This window comes from Panthera uncia, chromosome B4 (genome assembly GCF_023721935.1).
Source record: "Panthera uncia isolate 11264 chromosome B4, Puncia_PCG_1.0, whole genome shotgun sequence".
Classification (NCBI taxonomy): Eukaryota; Metazoa; Chordata; class Mammalia; order Carnivora; family Felidae; genus Panthera; species Panthera uncia.
This window is the reverse complement of record NC_064809.1, coordinates 27,628,228-27,644,036: the sequence shown is the minus strand read 5'-3', so window position 1 is coordinate 27,644,036 and position 15,809 is coordinate 27,628,228. Positions and strand designations below refer to the sequence as shown.

At 38.7% G+C, this 15,809-nt stretch overlaps 1 long non-coding RNA gene across 1 annotated transcript in view; it reads left to right on the top strand.

Moving 5' to 3' along the window:
- LOC125918672 (uncharacterized) overlaps nucleotides 1-9,315 on the top strand; it is a 68,626-nt gene extending 59,311 nt beyond the window's left edge. The window contains exons 3-4 of the long non-coding RNA XR_007456550.1: nucleotides 1,111-1,219; nucleotides 8,015-9,315. This is a non-coding gene — a long non-coding RNA (uncharacterized LOC125918672). The remainder of the gene's footprint in view (nucleotides 1-1,110; nucleotides 1,220-8,014) is intronic.
- Nucleotides 9,316-15,809: the final 6,494 nt, after the last annotated feature.

Genomic DNA, 15,809 nt, shown 5'->3' with positions numbered 1-15,809 from the left:
GGTGGAGTGATGACTGTGACGGCCCTTTCCTGCCACGTTAAGGTGTTCAAACCTGAGTGGGATCTCTCGAAGGGTGCATCCTGTACACTGTGTTTCCGTGAGAACAGCCATTTACTGGATGCTGACACACTCCTATCTAGGCATCTAGGCTTGACGCCGGGCGACTTAATAAGCTCTCGGCCATTTGGCCAAGCTTTCTGACTCTCCTGACCTCCCACGGTTCACCTCAGCTGTGACCAGAACCAGCGCACTGTTGGCATGGTCCGAGTGCTGGCATTGCCCAAAGTTTTTCCTGCCTCCTTCATCTCTGTGATCCGCTGGGCCTACAGCACAACGACAGGGCTCTAGTTTACATGTTTATCAAAATTCTCTTGCTTCATTTTGACTCGAAATCTGGACCATGTAAAAATATATGAACTTACGGTTCATTCAACAAGTATGAAGTTAACTGTGCGCAAGGGGGTATGTGTTCCAGGTAATACAGTAATGGGCAGAAAAGAACTAAGCCTCCACTTCAAGGAGTTGATATTTTAGAAGAAGACAGCTATCAGATGGTGATAATTATTGTGTAGAAAATGGTTATGAAAACATGATCATCATGTAGAAAACTTAAGCAGGCAAGGGCTGCTGCAGGATGTTATTTTACTGGAGAATTATAATATGCATGCACACAGTGGAATAGATACGTGCTATCGTACCATACACATGTACCAACAGGTTTGTTAACGACCTTATTAAAGAATTCACATAACGACTTTGAAATCATAGACTTTGACAGTCATGTCATTGTCGCTTATAAATTTCAGTTTTCATGACTCTTTCTGATTTTTAGTTTATTCAGTGTGTGATTTTAATTTTAGCCTTGCAGTATAATAAACAGGATTTTGCAATAATCCTGTAGTCTAAATGCCTGTGGCTTAAAGAACGTGACTCGATGCATTTCTGAACTAGGATTTTGCTTTACAAAAATAAGAGCTCAGCACTTCGCTATTTATATTTTATCTTAATTTTCCATTTGGAATGATGGACAAGCATTCCTTGTACAACCTCGTGATCAATAGTAGGGATTTTGATAAGGAGTGACACTGTCCTCCGCTATCTGCCTAATAGGAGTGAAGAAAAGGGGAAGAGAGAAGCAACATTTGAAGAAAAAGGAGCCGAGATTTTCCAGGATTGGACGACAGCACAAACGCTCAGATACAGAGTACACTAGTAGCAGGTGAGATAAATGAAAATGAGTATACAACATAGTGAAGTTGAAGAACATCAAGACTAAAGAGAAAAGCCTTAAAAGCTTTCAGGGATAAAAGATTCCATGCAGAGGAGCACTTGATAGACTGACAGAAGACTGTCATTACTACAATAGCTGTGAGAAGACAGTAATGTCTGCATGACCCTGAGAGAAATTAACTGTCAATCTAGCATTTTATCTTCAGCAAAACTATTTAAAATGGATAAATAGGCACTTTTCTAATTACAAAGATTTAGACAATTAACCAACCAATAGACTCTCAACGTAGTATGTACTTAAAAAGAAAAAAGAAATGAACCCAGAGGGAAGGTTTAGAACACAGGATAATGATGAACACAGATGTTGGTAGAAATAAAAGATAGTATATTAACAACTGACTGCTAGAAAAGTTTTTAGGGTTATAAAAGATAAAAAACTGAAGCTTTAAACAACAATATGAAGTGTTCAGTGGGAGAAGGTTAAAATGCTGAACAACTTAACTTTAAAAAGACATTATAGGTAGGAATATATTTTTAAAGTTTAGTGGTAATCACCAAAAGGATAGAATCTATAGCTTCTTTTTTTTAATTTTTTAATGTTTATTATTTACTTTTGAGAGAGAGAGAGACAGAGTGTGAGCAGGGGAGCAGCAGAGAGAGAGGAGACACAGAATCCGAAGCAGCTCCAGGCTCCAAGCTGTCAGCACAGATCCTGACACAGGGCTCGAACTAACAAACCGTGAGATCATGACCTGAGCCGAAGTCGGACACTTAACCAACTGAGCCACTCAGGTGCCCCAGAATCTATAGCTTCTGAACAAGCAGAAGGGAGAAACAGGAAGATCAAAAACGTTATCAATCCAACAGAAGACAGAGAAAAGGGAACCTGCAAAGGAAATGAGAGTAAATTAAAATTATGAATGTTAGAAATATATGCTATATATCAACAATCACAATAGCTAAGAGTGGATTTAACCAGGAGTTGGCAACCTTTTTCTGCAAAGGACCAAATAATAAATGTTTTAGGTGTTGTGGGTCACATATACTTTCTTCAGTCCTTTAAAGACCTAAAAAACCATTCTTAGCAAGCCATCCACAGATTGCCAGCTGGATTTGGCCAATGGAAGGAGTTGGTTGACCTCTGGATCAAAGTTTTAACAGTCAAAAATTTCCAGATTGGACTTTTTTTTTTTAAGCCAGCTATATACTTCTCGTAAGAGAAGAGCCTTAAAGCACATAAAGGACTTATGATGAAGGGTGGGGAAATATATACTTACAAGTATAGTAACCGAAGGGAAGCTAGCTGGCACCCCTGGACACAAGGATTCAAGTGCAGGTAGTTCATTTTGGAGGGGAGGGTGCTGTGTCTCAGGAAACACCTGCAGGGAAGTGGTGACATGAGAAAGGGAAGAGAAGAAGCCAATTGATCAAAGATGTGTTATCAGCCACTTACCACTATGGGAAACTGGAGAACAGTCCCCTGAGGAACTATGGAAGACAGAGCAGAATGTGCCTCAGAGACATTCACCTGAGGAGCAAGGAAGCTTGAGTATTTATTGACCAACTCTTGGACCATCATTGTTGAGTGGTGACCCTGGGGACATTAACTCTCTGGCTCTCCTGGCTTGCCTTTTGGATAAGTAGAGTGTTCTACCAAGGCTAAGAAAAAAAAAAAAGCCCTTGAGCACAAAGTCACAGTTTCTTACAAGCAGTCTTTACACATAGAGGTGAGCGCTGAAGTGACATGCGTTGGGCAAGGTGTGCATATTCTGCTACACTTGTCCTACATTAATAGAAGTCAAACTGAATTAAGGGCAAAAGGCACTGAAAGGGGTAAATGGGAGATTACATAATAATAGAGGAACAATCCACCAAAAAACCAAACCAATCACGAATTAGCTCGAGACCTAGCATCAAAATATGCAAAGCAAAAATTGACATAATTACAGGGATCAATTGACAAATTTATAATCCTAGTTGAAGATTTTAATAAACCTTTATAAGAAATGAATAGATCCAGCTGACAAAAACTAGTAAGGAAAATAGAAGATATAGTGGAAAATATTAAATTGTAATAACCTACAAAACGAATGTAAAGGGGGGAAATATTCTGACTGAAATGGCTCCCACTGGGCTAAAATCAAGGTGTCAACAGGGCTGTGTTCCCTCTGGAGGCTCTAGGAGAAAACCCATTTCTTTGCACTTTGCGGCTTCTAGAGACCACATGCATGCCTTGGTTCGTGGCACCTTCCTCCATCTTCGAAACCAGTTGCCTGACATCTGTAAAACTCTCTCTATCTTGCCTTTCTTTTTTATTATTATTATTTTTAATGTTTTTATTTATTTTTGAGACAGAGAGAGACAAAGCATGAGCAGGGGAGGGTCAGAGAGAGGGGGAAACACAGAATCCCAAGCAGGCTCCAGGCTCTGAGGTGTCAGCCCACAGCCCGATGCGCGGCTCAAACTCACAAACCGCGAGATCATGACCTGAGCCAAAGTCGGACGCTTAACCTACTGAGCCACCCAGGCGCCCCATATCTTGCCTTTCTTTTTCACTTCTAAGAACTCTTGTGATTACATTAGTTCTGTGCAGATAATCAGGATCTTCTCTCCATATCAAAATCCTTAACTTAGTCATGCCTGCAAAGTCCCTTTTGCCATGTAAGGTAACATAATCAGAGATTCCAGGACTAGCACGTGGAATCTCTGAGGGGGTCATCATTCCACCCACCACACAAGCTGTATAAAGTTTTGCACCCTGTGCATTAGAGACAGAGATACATTTCCAAGGCTGATTTAGATTGAGAAACTTCAAACCACATTCTTTCTTCAGATGGGTTTTGGAATTCTCTTTTAGTGCTATACTAGAAGTCACCACATAAGGTTTAGGTGAATTGTTAAGTGTAACCAACCACAGTATAAAATAACAAACCCTAAAAGTTGCATGTAAGAGCTGCTCTGGCACCTTTATTTCCTCACTTCCTCCATATTCACTGCAGGATTTGCTCTCACCTATAATACTAGAGAATGTATCTTTGCTTACAAACAGTGTGAACAAGTCATTTTTCTATCATAAAACACAAAATTAATATGGTTGAGCTGATAGTTTTATATACAGTGCTATATACATCCTTCCATAGAAAGTACACTTTCTTTTCACAAACTTTAGAATATTTCTCCTTATTAATTATGTACGAAATAACAAAGGAAACAGTAAGTTTATTTTTTTTTAATTTTTTAAATGTTTATTTATTTTTGACAGAGAGAGAGAGAGGGAGAGAGAATGAGCGGGGGAGGGACAGCGAAAGAGAGAGAGACCCCGAATCTGAAGCAGGCTCCAGGCTCTGAGCTGTCAGCACAGAGCCCGACATGGGGCTCGAACTCACAGACCTTGAGATCATGACCTGAGCCAAAGTCGGACGCTCAACCGACTGAGCCACCCAGGCGCCCCAGAATTTTAAAGAATTGTTAAGATATAGAGAAATTCTCTTACCTGAATGAAATTAGAAGTCAACAATATAAAGATGGGGAAAATATGCTTGGAAACTTAAATAACATAAGCTGAAGAGGAAATCACACTAGAAATTACAGTTAGTGCTAAACAGGAAAGAACATACTACATAATAAATTGCTAAAGCTATGACACTTAGCAGTGAAGGTATAGCACAAAAATAACTTTATAAAAAAGTATAAATTTAAAATAAGCCAGTGATTGGGTTAAGACACTAGAAGAAAGCTGTAAAATGAAGCCAGGAAGTATAAAAGAAAAGAAATAATTTTATAAAAATTAAGTAAAACACAAAGGAACAGTAGCGAGGATAAACAGATCCAGAAACTGATGTTTTGAAAAAACTACTGACAGGTCAAGATTTTTTAAAAACATAAATGATTGCTCTGAACAAATTTATGCTCTGAATTTAAATAGTTAGATTAAAATTTTCTTTAAATAGAATCACAAAAATTAGCCAGATGAAAAATTGGACAACATGAATAGTCTAATAGTCATTAAAAAAGATTAAATTGGTAAACAAAACTGTCTTCCCCTACCAAAGAGACATCGGGTACTGATGATTTTATGGCAGAGTGCTATATCTTTAAGGTGCAGATAATCTCCAACTTGCATACATTATTTCAGGGAATTGGAGAAGAGGAAAAGCTACTTAGCTCATTTTAAAACCTAGTGTGCTGTGGAGATCAGGGAAAATGTAATAAAAGAAAACTATAGATCCATTTCATTTATGACCACAGCAGGAAAACATTCTAAACAAAATAGTAACAAATCAACTTCAGCAGTATTTATGTTTAAGTTGAGTTCATCTCAGAAATGGATGGGTGACTTCAGAAGGAATTCTAAAATTTTTTGATGTAACTACATTAAGAGATTAAGAAAATCTCTATGATTATCTCAGTAATTCCAGAAAAAGCACATGTTAAAAAAATCAATTCATGATGATTTTTAAAAATCTTAGCAAACTAGGAGCAGAAAACTTAATATTCAAAATGTACAATAATCATGCATATTGATGAAACTTTAAATGTGGTTTCATTAATGTCAGGGACCAAATAAATATATTTTATGTCACCACTTCTATTCAAGAGTGTACTAGCTGTTCTAGACAATCTAATAGACGAACAAAAACATAAGAGGTACAAGAATTGTAAAGACCTGAAATGTATTTATACACATATAAAACCTAAATGTAATATTATTTCTAATAGTAAATCAATAAAAATTCTAAAAGTAATTTGAAACTTGGTCCAAATTTTTGGATAAGCTTAGCATAATTAATAACATTCCAAATAATCCATTAGAGAATCATCACATAAAACATATTTTTTCTAATGACAACAAAAACTATAATTTACCTAAGAACAAATCCAACAGAGACATACAAGACAATTAAAAAGAAAATAAAGCATCATTGAAGTAATGGGAATCTCAAATAAATGGAAGAGTCTCAAATAATTGGAGGAATACATGTTTTTGGATTGGGAGATTTATTATAATAAAGAAGGCAATTGTTTACAAATTAATTTATAAATTCAATGTAGAATCCAATTCCATTTAAAATATCATCCAAGTTTTATATAGAACTTGATAAATGGCCTTAATGTTCATATGGTAGAGAAAAGAACAAGAATAGCCAAAATACATTTAAAGAACAAGGTGGGAAAGAGATCAATGCTTTTGACAAAATTATACTGATTAAGTATACTGCACCTGGGTGGTTCAGTCGGTTCAATGCTTCGGCTCAGGTCATGATCTCATGGTCTATGAGTTCAAGCCCCGTGTCGGTCTCTGTGCTGACAGCTCAGACAGATTCTGTATCTCCCTCTCTCTGTCCCTCCTCCGCTCATGCGCACTCTCTCTCTCTCAAAAATAAATAAACATTAAACATTTTTTTAATTATACTGATTAATACAGTTTTGGCACAGGGATAGACAAGATGCCCAATGGAATAGGATACAGAGCTCAGTCTCATGCATACAGTGACACTTAATATTTGTCAGGAGCTGTATTACTGATGAGTGGCATAATAAAATGGTGGTGGGAAATTAGTTATCAATATGGAAAAAGATAAACCTTAATTCTTTGCTCATTCCCTAGGCTGAGTTAAATACTAAATGTGTAGAGCAGGATTCTAAAAATTCAGAACATAGTATTAAAAATGTCATTAAAATTTGCAGATGGAAAGAGAGTTCTTAACATACAAAAGAAGTCAAGGACAAAATTGATAAATTTGACTCCTTTAAAATATTGAACTCCTTTATAAAAAAGATACTATAAAGTTAAGATAAAACACAGACTGAAAGAAGATGTTGACAATGCACATAGTTGACAAAAGATCAGTTGCCAGAATATATAATGATTCCTACAAATGAAAGAAAGAAAGAAAGAAAGAAAGAAAGAAAGAAAGAAAGAAATAGTTCAATAATATAGGCAAAGTATTTGGTGGGGGACAGTGAGGAATGAATAAGCCAAGTACTGAGGATTTTTAGGGCAGTGAAAATACTCTGTATGGCACCATAATCATAGGTACATGCCGTTATATATTTGTCCAAACCTATGGGATGTACACCACCAAGCGAGAACCATAATGTGAACCATGGACCTTCGGTGATAATGTAGGTTATCAGTGTAGGTTTCTCAATCATAACAAATGTACCACTTTTGAAGGAATGCTGATAATGAATGTGCGGGTGCAGGTGCATATGGGAAGTCTCTGTAGCTTCCCCTCAATTTTGTTGTGAACATTGAACTGCTCTAAAAGACTGAAGTCTTAATTTTTAAAAGTAGGCAAAGTTATATGAGATGGCAGTTTATAGAAGAGGAAAAAATATTGTGGTCGTGGGGGGGGAAGCATAGTTACAGGGCTAAGGGAGTGTAGAGTATATGAAGAGGATAGTTGAAGTAATGGGTCTTGGAATCCAAGCTGGATAGGAAGGCAGTAGAGAAAGGGAGAAAGTGAGAGCTGAGGGGATAGATATTTCTCTGAGGTTGCAGAAGAGTGATAGTGGGGGTTACCTGAGCCGGCAAGGTAAAGGACAAGGTGCTGTTTGGAGAGCTTTCCACTGGTGATTTTGTAGTGGAGCTTTTTTTCCTCACTTAATAGTATACCCTGGATGTTTTTACCATTTCAAAAGTCATAGTTCTGTGTCACCCATTTTAATATACAATTCCATTTTTCAGATGTATCACAATTTAATTAACCAATCTCTTACTGTAATCAGTTTTAAATTATAGTAAAAAGCTTATTATTTAAAGTGCTTATGATCCTTCCAGAAATCCTCACCAAGAAGCCTGTGACTTCCTGGAGACGGTGGAAGAAGCCCTGTGGTTCTAGAGAAACTCAAGACCAAAGCTACTGACTGACTTCCTCACGGAGGGGGCACAGCCTGGAATATTCCTCTGTACCCTCGAGTCATGTTGGGAGAGAGATCAGGTTCTTCTAACTTGCCCATTAATGTATATGAATTACTTAGTTAATGCCACACTGTTCACTGAGTTGCTTCTGTTTGAAAAGAGCTGTATCAGACCCTGGAAATGTAAAAATGCTGTCCAATGTAGAAGGTATAATTGGATGAGGACATAAGTTACTACAATGCAAAGTTAAATCAGAGGCAGATTTAGCATGAAGTGAATGAAACTCCAGTGTCAGTGCCCCTCACTTACATGGGCCCCTTCTGATGCTCTAGGAGAAACCCTATGAACATACTTATGTGCTCATACATTTTGGTAAACTTTGCAAAAGTGAGAATTAAGAAAAAAAAAAAAAAAACTTCAGTTAAACTGTCTTTTTCCTGTCTTACTTCCCCTACTGTTGAAATGCCCAAGGACATTTTTGAGTCCCAGCAAACGAATTGTACGAAGGACACGTTTAGCTGAGTTTATTGAAATATACGTATGGGATCATAAATACTTCATTTCAGAATGACCTGATTGCCAGCTGCACTCGTGGAGGTGTGATTTCTAGAAACATCTTACTACCCCTGTGCTGATTCGTTGGGTTCATGGCTTGATGGTGTAGAACAGAGGCTTTACCGTGACAGGAACATGCCGGGTGGCACTCAGCCCAGGAAGTAGGTGGGTCCTGGAGGAGACACCAGAGTTTGAGGTGTACATGAGGCAAGAAAATAGTCTGTGGAGAATTCTTCTAATCAGACATGTAAAGCTGTGAATGGAGGGCGTCGTTCTCAAAAGTGCCTGGTCGGGAATACTCCTAACGACACAGCATAAGCAGTTATATACTTATACGTGCACCAATTTTTCTTTTTGTTGGTAATTGCACAAAATGAGGCACAACCTGGTGGCAGCACTATAAAGAGTGAGTCCATCTATAGGTGAAGTTGTACATTCTATTCATTCCAATTACCAGCAATAAAAAATGTGACCAGCCATTACAGAAGACTGAATTATATTTCCATTTTCTCTACAGAAAATACTATAATTAAGTAACTCCAATAGGCAGTTACTGAATGAAAATGTTATTTTTCCAGATTTTATAATAATTATTACATTTGTTAACTTGTTAAAATTTGATTTGGTTGTGATTTCTTTATTCTAAATAAATATGCATTTTCTTATCTAATTTTGATTAATCACTTTCAACTATTTTTCCTAAAGAGGTTCCCCTGAAATTACTTAAACTTCAGGACCTACAGAAGTTTTTACTAGATCTGCCCCAGTACAAAGCAGTGAACATCATAAAGGGGAGTTTTTTTAATTTTTTTTATGTTTTTTAAAATTTATTTTTGAGAGAGAGCGAGCGCATGAGTGGGGGAGGGGCAGAGAGAGAGGGAGACACAATCTGAAGCAGGCTCCAGGCTCTGAGCTGTCGGCACAGAGCCCGACGTGGGGCTCGAACCCACAAGCCATGAGATCATGACCTAAGCTGAAGTCGGACACTTAACCGACTGAGCCACCCAGGCACCCCATGAGAGAGGAATTTAAGGGGATCTGTAAGAGTTCTTAAAAGGAAAAAATATCCATGACAGAGGTGATCAAAGAAGGGTTTTATCTGAGCTATGATAAAGCAGAAGAACCTGAATTCAGAAATATGGCAAACAGTGTTCTAAATGAAACAGGGAATTCTTCATAACTTTTTTTAAAGTTTATACACAGTGTAGTTTTAATGAGTTAAGCATATGGCTATCCCAATAGCCTTCTACACATACAATTACAAATACATTTTAGTGAAAAAGATCTTGCTAGAAAGATGATTTTTTCACAGCATAATTTCAATGAGTTAAGCATACAGTTGTTCCCATAGGCTTCTTCACATATGTTTACAAACATGTATCTTTTTATTTATGTATTTATTTATTATTTTTAAAATTTTTCATTTTAATTCCAGTTAACATACAGTATTTTATTAGTTTCAGGTGTGTCAACACTTCCATACATCGTCCTGTGCTCATTTTCATAACTTTTTAATAATGTCTCTCCCTGGATCTACTTACTCAAATACTTGTTTGTCATTGGCACACCCCTTTCATGACCTTCACACCCTTTCTGATTCCATATCTGAAAACCTTTTCTGCTGGTGTTTTGTGGACATGGGCTCAAATAACAGATTAGCACAAACTTGGTGGATGTTCAAGAAAGAGAAATTTCTCAGGCTGGATTCCAGGTAGGAGTCCAAACCTAGAGAAATGTGACAGTTCTGTAATGTAGTCCAGGTCTATTTCATAAATTAGGCCAACACGAACATTACATAAACAATGCAAACCTTCTCCCCCGTTATTTAATTATGACATGATTAGCGAACAAGAGTTAGAGGGAGTCCTATTTTTGAGCTTTAGGCTGGGGTCCCCCTCAAGCATACATGAGAAGGAAACAACCATAATGTGCAGAAGTCAAGGACAAGAAGAGTTTCTCCTATGCAGTAGTGTGGCCTAGATACCATCCCATCACACCATATCCACGACAAGATCGTGTGTGTGCATGGGTGTGTGACAGAGACACACACACAGAAAGACTGAGAACAGAGATGGAGACTTAGACCCACCATGTTCTGCAGTGGTTAGGGGATCCCTGAAGGAAGTGCCTGGTACTCTGTATCTCCACTTACTTCTTTCCCCATCTAGGACCACTTCTTCCACTGGGAGGCTCAGCCTTCCAGAGGTCTGGTGATTCATCAGGCAGTCCTAGGGGCCTTTGAGTTTGGATGACTCAGTATTGAGTGAGCTTACTGTGAACCTAGCTGACATCAGCGGGGAGAAGACAGCACCACAAACATAGACAGTCAGTCCCTGGGGTCTGAGAAACAAGGCTGGAGGCAGATCAAACAGCTGAGTAGTTGCTGAGTCATAGAAGGAAGAGCCGAGTGCCCTAACTGCTGGAGATGGGCATATGGGAGCAATGAATTCTGACTTCCTTCTTCTCAGGGGCTGATACTCCAGGTTCTGCTGAAATGCTGGGCCATCTGACCAGTCATCTGACAGTTCTTCCCTATCATTGCAACTTGGTTCCAGTGACTGGGATCCTGCTTTTTGCTGATGACTAATCTGCTTTCAATTCACTCCTGCCTTGGTTTTCCAGGCCCCCTGGATTGGTGGCTGAGCTCTGGATTTCTAAGGCATGTTACCTGCAGCAAGAGTGACCCATGCTTGCTTTTCCCAGGGTGGGATAATTGTGTGTGATCCTGGCCAGGCTTCAGTCCTTGTTCTGCCAGTCTCTTGGGCACCTCCTCCTGTAAGACTTCCGATGGGAATGTAGAAGACACACACTTACACACTTGCCAGGTGTTAAATGCTGGGGACTTTAGTATTTGCCATTTAATGCAATTTCCTCCTTACAACTATCCTCAAAGACAGGTATCTGATCTATTTTACAGATAAGGAAGCAGAGACTCAGAGGTTATATTACGTGTAGGTTTCACAGATGATCAACTTCACTCTGGTTTTACTCTATCCTACTTCCATGAAATGTGCTCTTTTTTCCCTTCTTCAGAATCAAGGATAATAATATCTACAGGAATGTTTCAAGGATTAAATTAAATACTCAGTTTGAAAGTGCCTAATGTTATGTTTAACAAATAGCAGTTTCCTTATTTCATCTTATTCTGACTTGTATTTAGAAACCCTGGCTCTGCTGACAGAATTTGGGCTTGGCACACCTCCAGTATAGCATCAGAGCACATAGTAGGTTGTGGTAGGTATTGGATGGATGAATGAATGGATAGTCAATAGACGTATTTAAATTCCACTTAGGGTTTGTGAAACCTGAAGACCATCCTTCTCCCCCTACACTGTCCACCTTTTGACTGCCTACTATTTGGGTCCATAATCTGAATATTAGATCTGCTCTTTCACTGTATTTCTCTTCACTTGCAGCTGATGCTCCTCAGCTCATGCTCACCTGTCCACAAGAACATGCTTATCTGTGTTACGTGTGCCTACTTACCAGGTCCCAGGCTTTCCTAGCTTGTCTATGCCTTTTCTTTTCAAGTCACCATCCTGGTATTTTGGACTAAGGAGGCTGAACAAGAGGGAATGTGTTTAGCCGTGTGAGTGGTCCTGAAGGGGCCAGTCTACTAAGATGTAGACTTGCGTGGGGCACAGACAGCACTCAGCTGTAGCGTGGTTAGATCCAGGCTGTGCATGGCCACCTGCTGGCTCAGCACCTTTCCAAATAATTAAGCAATCTACTGAAAGCTTGGAATCTGGAATCAGAGAAAAAAGCTTTGGATAGAAGTACAAGTAAGAATTCTATAGAATCTTTTTCTGCTAGCCAGCAGTTCCATTAAGGAAATTTATCTTAGTGTTTTTGGAAGCATGACGATTTTAGTAGAGTCATAGACACTTCCAGCCATTACTCTGTCCTCAGTCAGCAGATTCAAAGGAGGCTAGGAGGGAAAAGCCCAGGGCCCTGGGCCATCTGTAAAACCCTGGCACGACTACAGCCATGCCAGGAAGAGAATGCCTGGCCCCCGCTCCAACTCTGTTGCACCATTGTTAGGGGTCACAGGAATAACCTGGTACTCAAGGCAAGAATTGCCTTTAGATCTTGATCTCCAAAATTAAGAATCTTGGAAAGGGAGAAAGAAGTCCACAGAAACAAGTCCCCTGGAGTAAAGAAGGATGCAGTCATGGAGCAATTCCCTGCTTTTAAAGCTCTCCTGTCCATGGCTGAGACCACTGAGTGGACTACCTGGAGACTCGACTCTGCCCCAGTCTCTAAGACCAATTCCATTCCTAGTCAGGAAGGATATAGGAAGCCTTTAGGTTATATGGGTTTGGGGGCTCAGCATCAAGTCAGCCTTGCTCTAGCACCCTCTGACCTGGCACTCCTGAATCTGGTAAAGGGATTCTTAACTTTGCTTTGTGGTCAGTTCACACCTGTGACTCAAAACTTCCAGATCTGCATCCTTATCTTACTCCCACACACCTGGACTCCCCCCTGACGGTGCCTTTTTGAAGCTTGCCTTGCTATCACAAAAACTTGCAGGAATAAGACTCCTCTGTTGCTTGTCAAACCTAAAGTAGAATCAGCTTGCTCAGCGCTGAAACACTCTCTGACAGCCTGCTCTAACCCACTGGATCAGCCAAATTTTGCACCATAAGCCCACCAAAGCACCTATCCAGACGTGATGTTTGACTGTGCCCTGATCACGGAAAAGTAGAATTGGGTAGATTAATTCATCCATGCCCAACATTTCTATCTGCATGTAGAAGTCTGGCTTCTAGTTCTGCATGCATTCACTCACATCAGCCTTCCAAGACCTTGATATTGCACCATATGCCTTCATTTCAACAAACTAGCCAATTAAGGATCTTTAACTGCTGTGAAGCAATGAAAATTTCCCTAAACAATCACTATATAGAAGATCACTTCCAAGACTGAGATTTTGTTATCTCGTTTCAGGCATTCTAAATTAAGCCCTGGAGAAACATTTTACTGCTAATAAATAACCACTGGTTGTAATATGTGTTATTGCTGAGATAATAGGTTACATCAATATCTATTCATGTTATTGTAACTGGGAAATAAGAGCTGAGAATACTACTCTGTGTCCCAGTATTGAGGAAAAACAAATGTTAATTTTCATGGTGTCATGTTTGGTTTAAATTATCTATTCTAAAATATAGGCATGTATTCACCTTCAATATAATGAATTCACTTGTTATCCAGCCACATTTGATTTTTATCAAATTTCTCTCAAAAAAAAAAAAAACATTTTATATGATAGGACACAGAAGAACCAAACAGTCTATGACTTATCAGTTGGTAAATAACACATGGAAATTTACTGAGAGTGTTGATTAAATCTTTACATTTAAAAAAGAAAAGGGAGCTCTATAATAAGCTTTAATATTCATGTCTTGGATGTCTAAAAAATCTTAGCTCATATTTTTGTGTGCTTCCTCCTTGCTGGGCTACATTTCAGAACGTGTTAATTTTTTAAAATCCTGAATCTTCTATATAGTCCAATTTGTAACAAATATTATCAGCTTTTCATGTGGAAGGTCAAAGCCTCTGATTGACTGCTAAGGTTTGATTTGAGTTTTTAATCTGCAAAACGGGATTGCTATAAAATTAATTATTTTTCCCCAGTGGTTATTTTAAAGTTTAATTTAAAGAAAAAAATTGTTCCAAGGGCACCAGGGTGGCTCAGCTGGTTAAACGACTGACTCTTGATTTCAGCTTAGGTCATGATCTCTTGGTTCATGGTATTGAGTCTCCTGTTGGGCTCTGCACTGAGAGCTCAGATCCTGCTTGGGATTCTCTCTCTCCCCCTCCCTCTACTCCCCCCCCAAATAAAAATTAATAAATTTAGAATAAATAAATAAATAAATAATGTGTTCCAAAATAAATTTAGATGGTATAAAACTCATAAAACAATTGACTTTGAGTGAATCTAAAGCTACTCCAAGGCTTTTGTTTCTAATCTTTTTTTTTTTTTTTTTTTTTTTTTTTTTTTTTTAAATTTTTTTTTTCAACGTTTATTTTATTTTTGGGACAGAGAGAGACAGAGCATGAACGGGGGAGGGACAGAGAGAGAGGGAGACACAGAATCGGAAACAGGCTCCAGGCTCCGAGCCATCAGCCCAGAGCCCGACGCGGGGCTCGAACTCACGGACCGTGAGATCGTGACCTGGCTGAAGTCGGACGCTTAACCGACTGCGCCACCCAGGCGCCCCGCTTTTGTTTCTAATCTTATGACCAAGCACCTGTAAAGCCATTTAACTGAGTGGGCATTAATAGAGAATGAACTGGCCATAAATAATCAGTGTTTTTTTAATTTAGTAAAATAATTTTAAATTCAAGTTAGCATAGTTAACTAGTTTGATAGTCCAGTAAAATTCATTATGGCTAAGATATAAATCTGTACTAAGCTTTCTAAAAGAAACACTAAAGCAACCAAGTTACAGAAATTATGATGTTAAATAAAAAGGACTTTGAGTTTGCTGAAATCTGTAAAGACGGAACAAGAAAAGCATTAATAAATGGAAAATGATCTTAAAAGTTTTGGGTTTTCATTCTAAACCATAGAGTAAATTTTGGCTTCTGGAACTGACCACTCCTCCCACTGAAGCAGCCAGGACTTGAAGGACTAATATCCCAGAGAAAGCAGATATCGAAGACAGCTCAACATTTCCTCAACATTTGGCATCACTGGTCTCTGTAAAGCATGTAACGGATCTTAAGCTGTTCAGGGCAAAGTATAGGTAACTAAGCGGAAACAACTGAAACACAGAGCGGAATTTTTGACACTCTCATGGCGCTTGGGAAACAAAAGTTGGATTTCAGAGTCTGCCTTTAAAAGGGGAAGAAGCCCCCGTGAACAGCCAGGCTTTCACTTGGGATCACAGGAGTCTGCACCAAGCCTGTAGGTAAACCGAGCCTTATAAAGATTGCAACTCCATTTCCAGGCAACTCAATTTCTGGCTGGATTGAACTTATCTGATCACATTCGATACCTCACAGAGGATAGAGAAAAGCCTCTTTGGGAAAAAATAATAGTATCCAAACCCATACATTTTTTTAAAAATCAAGGTGTCTATCATTAAATAAAATATAAGGCATACTAAGAAATAGGACCCATATGTGACTCAGACATTGTAGTTATCAGATA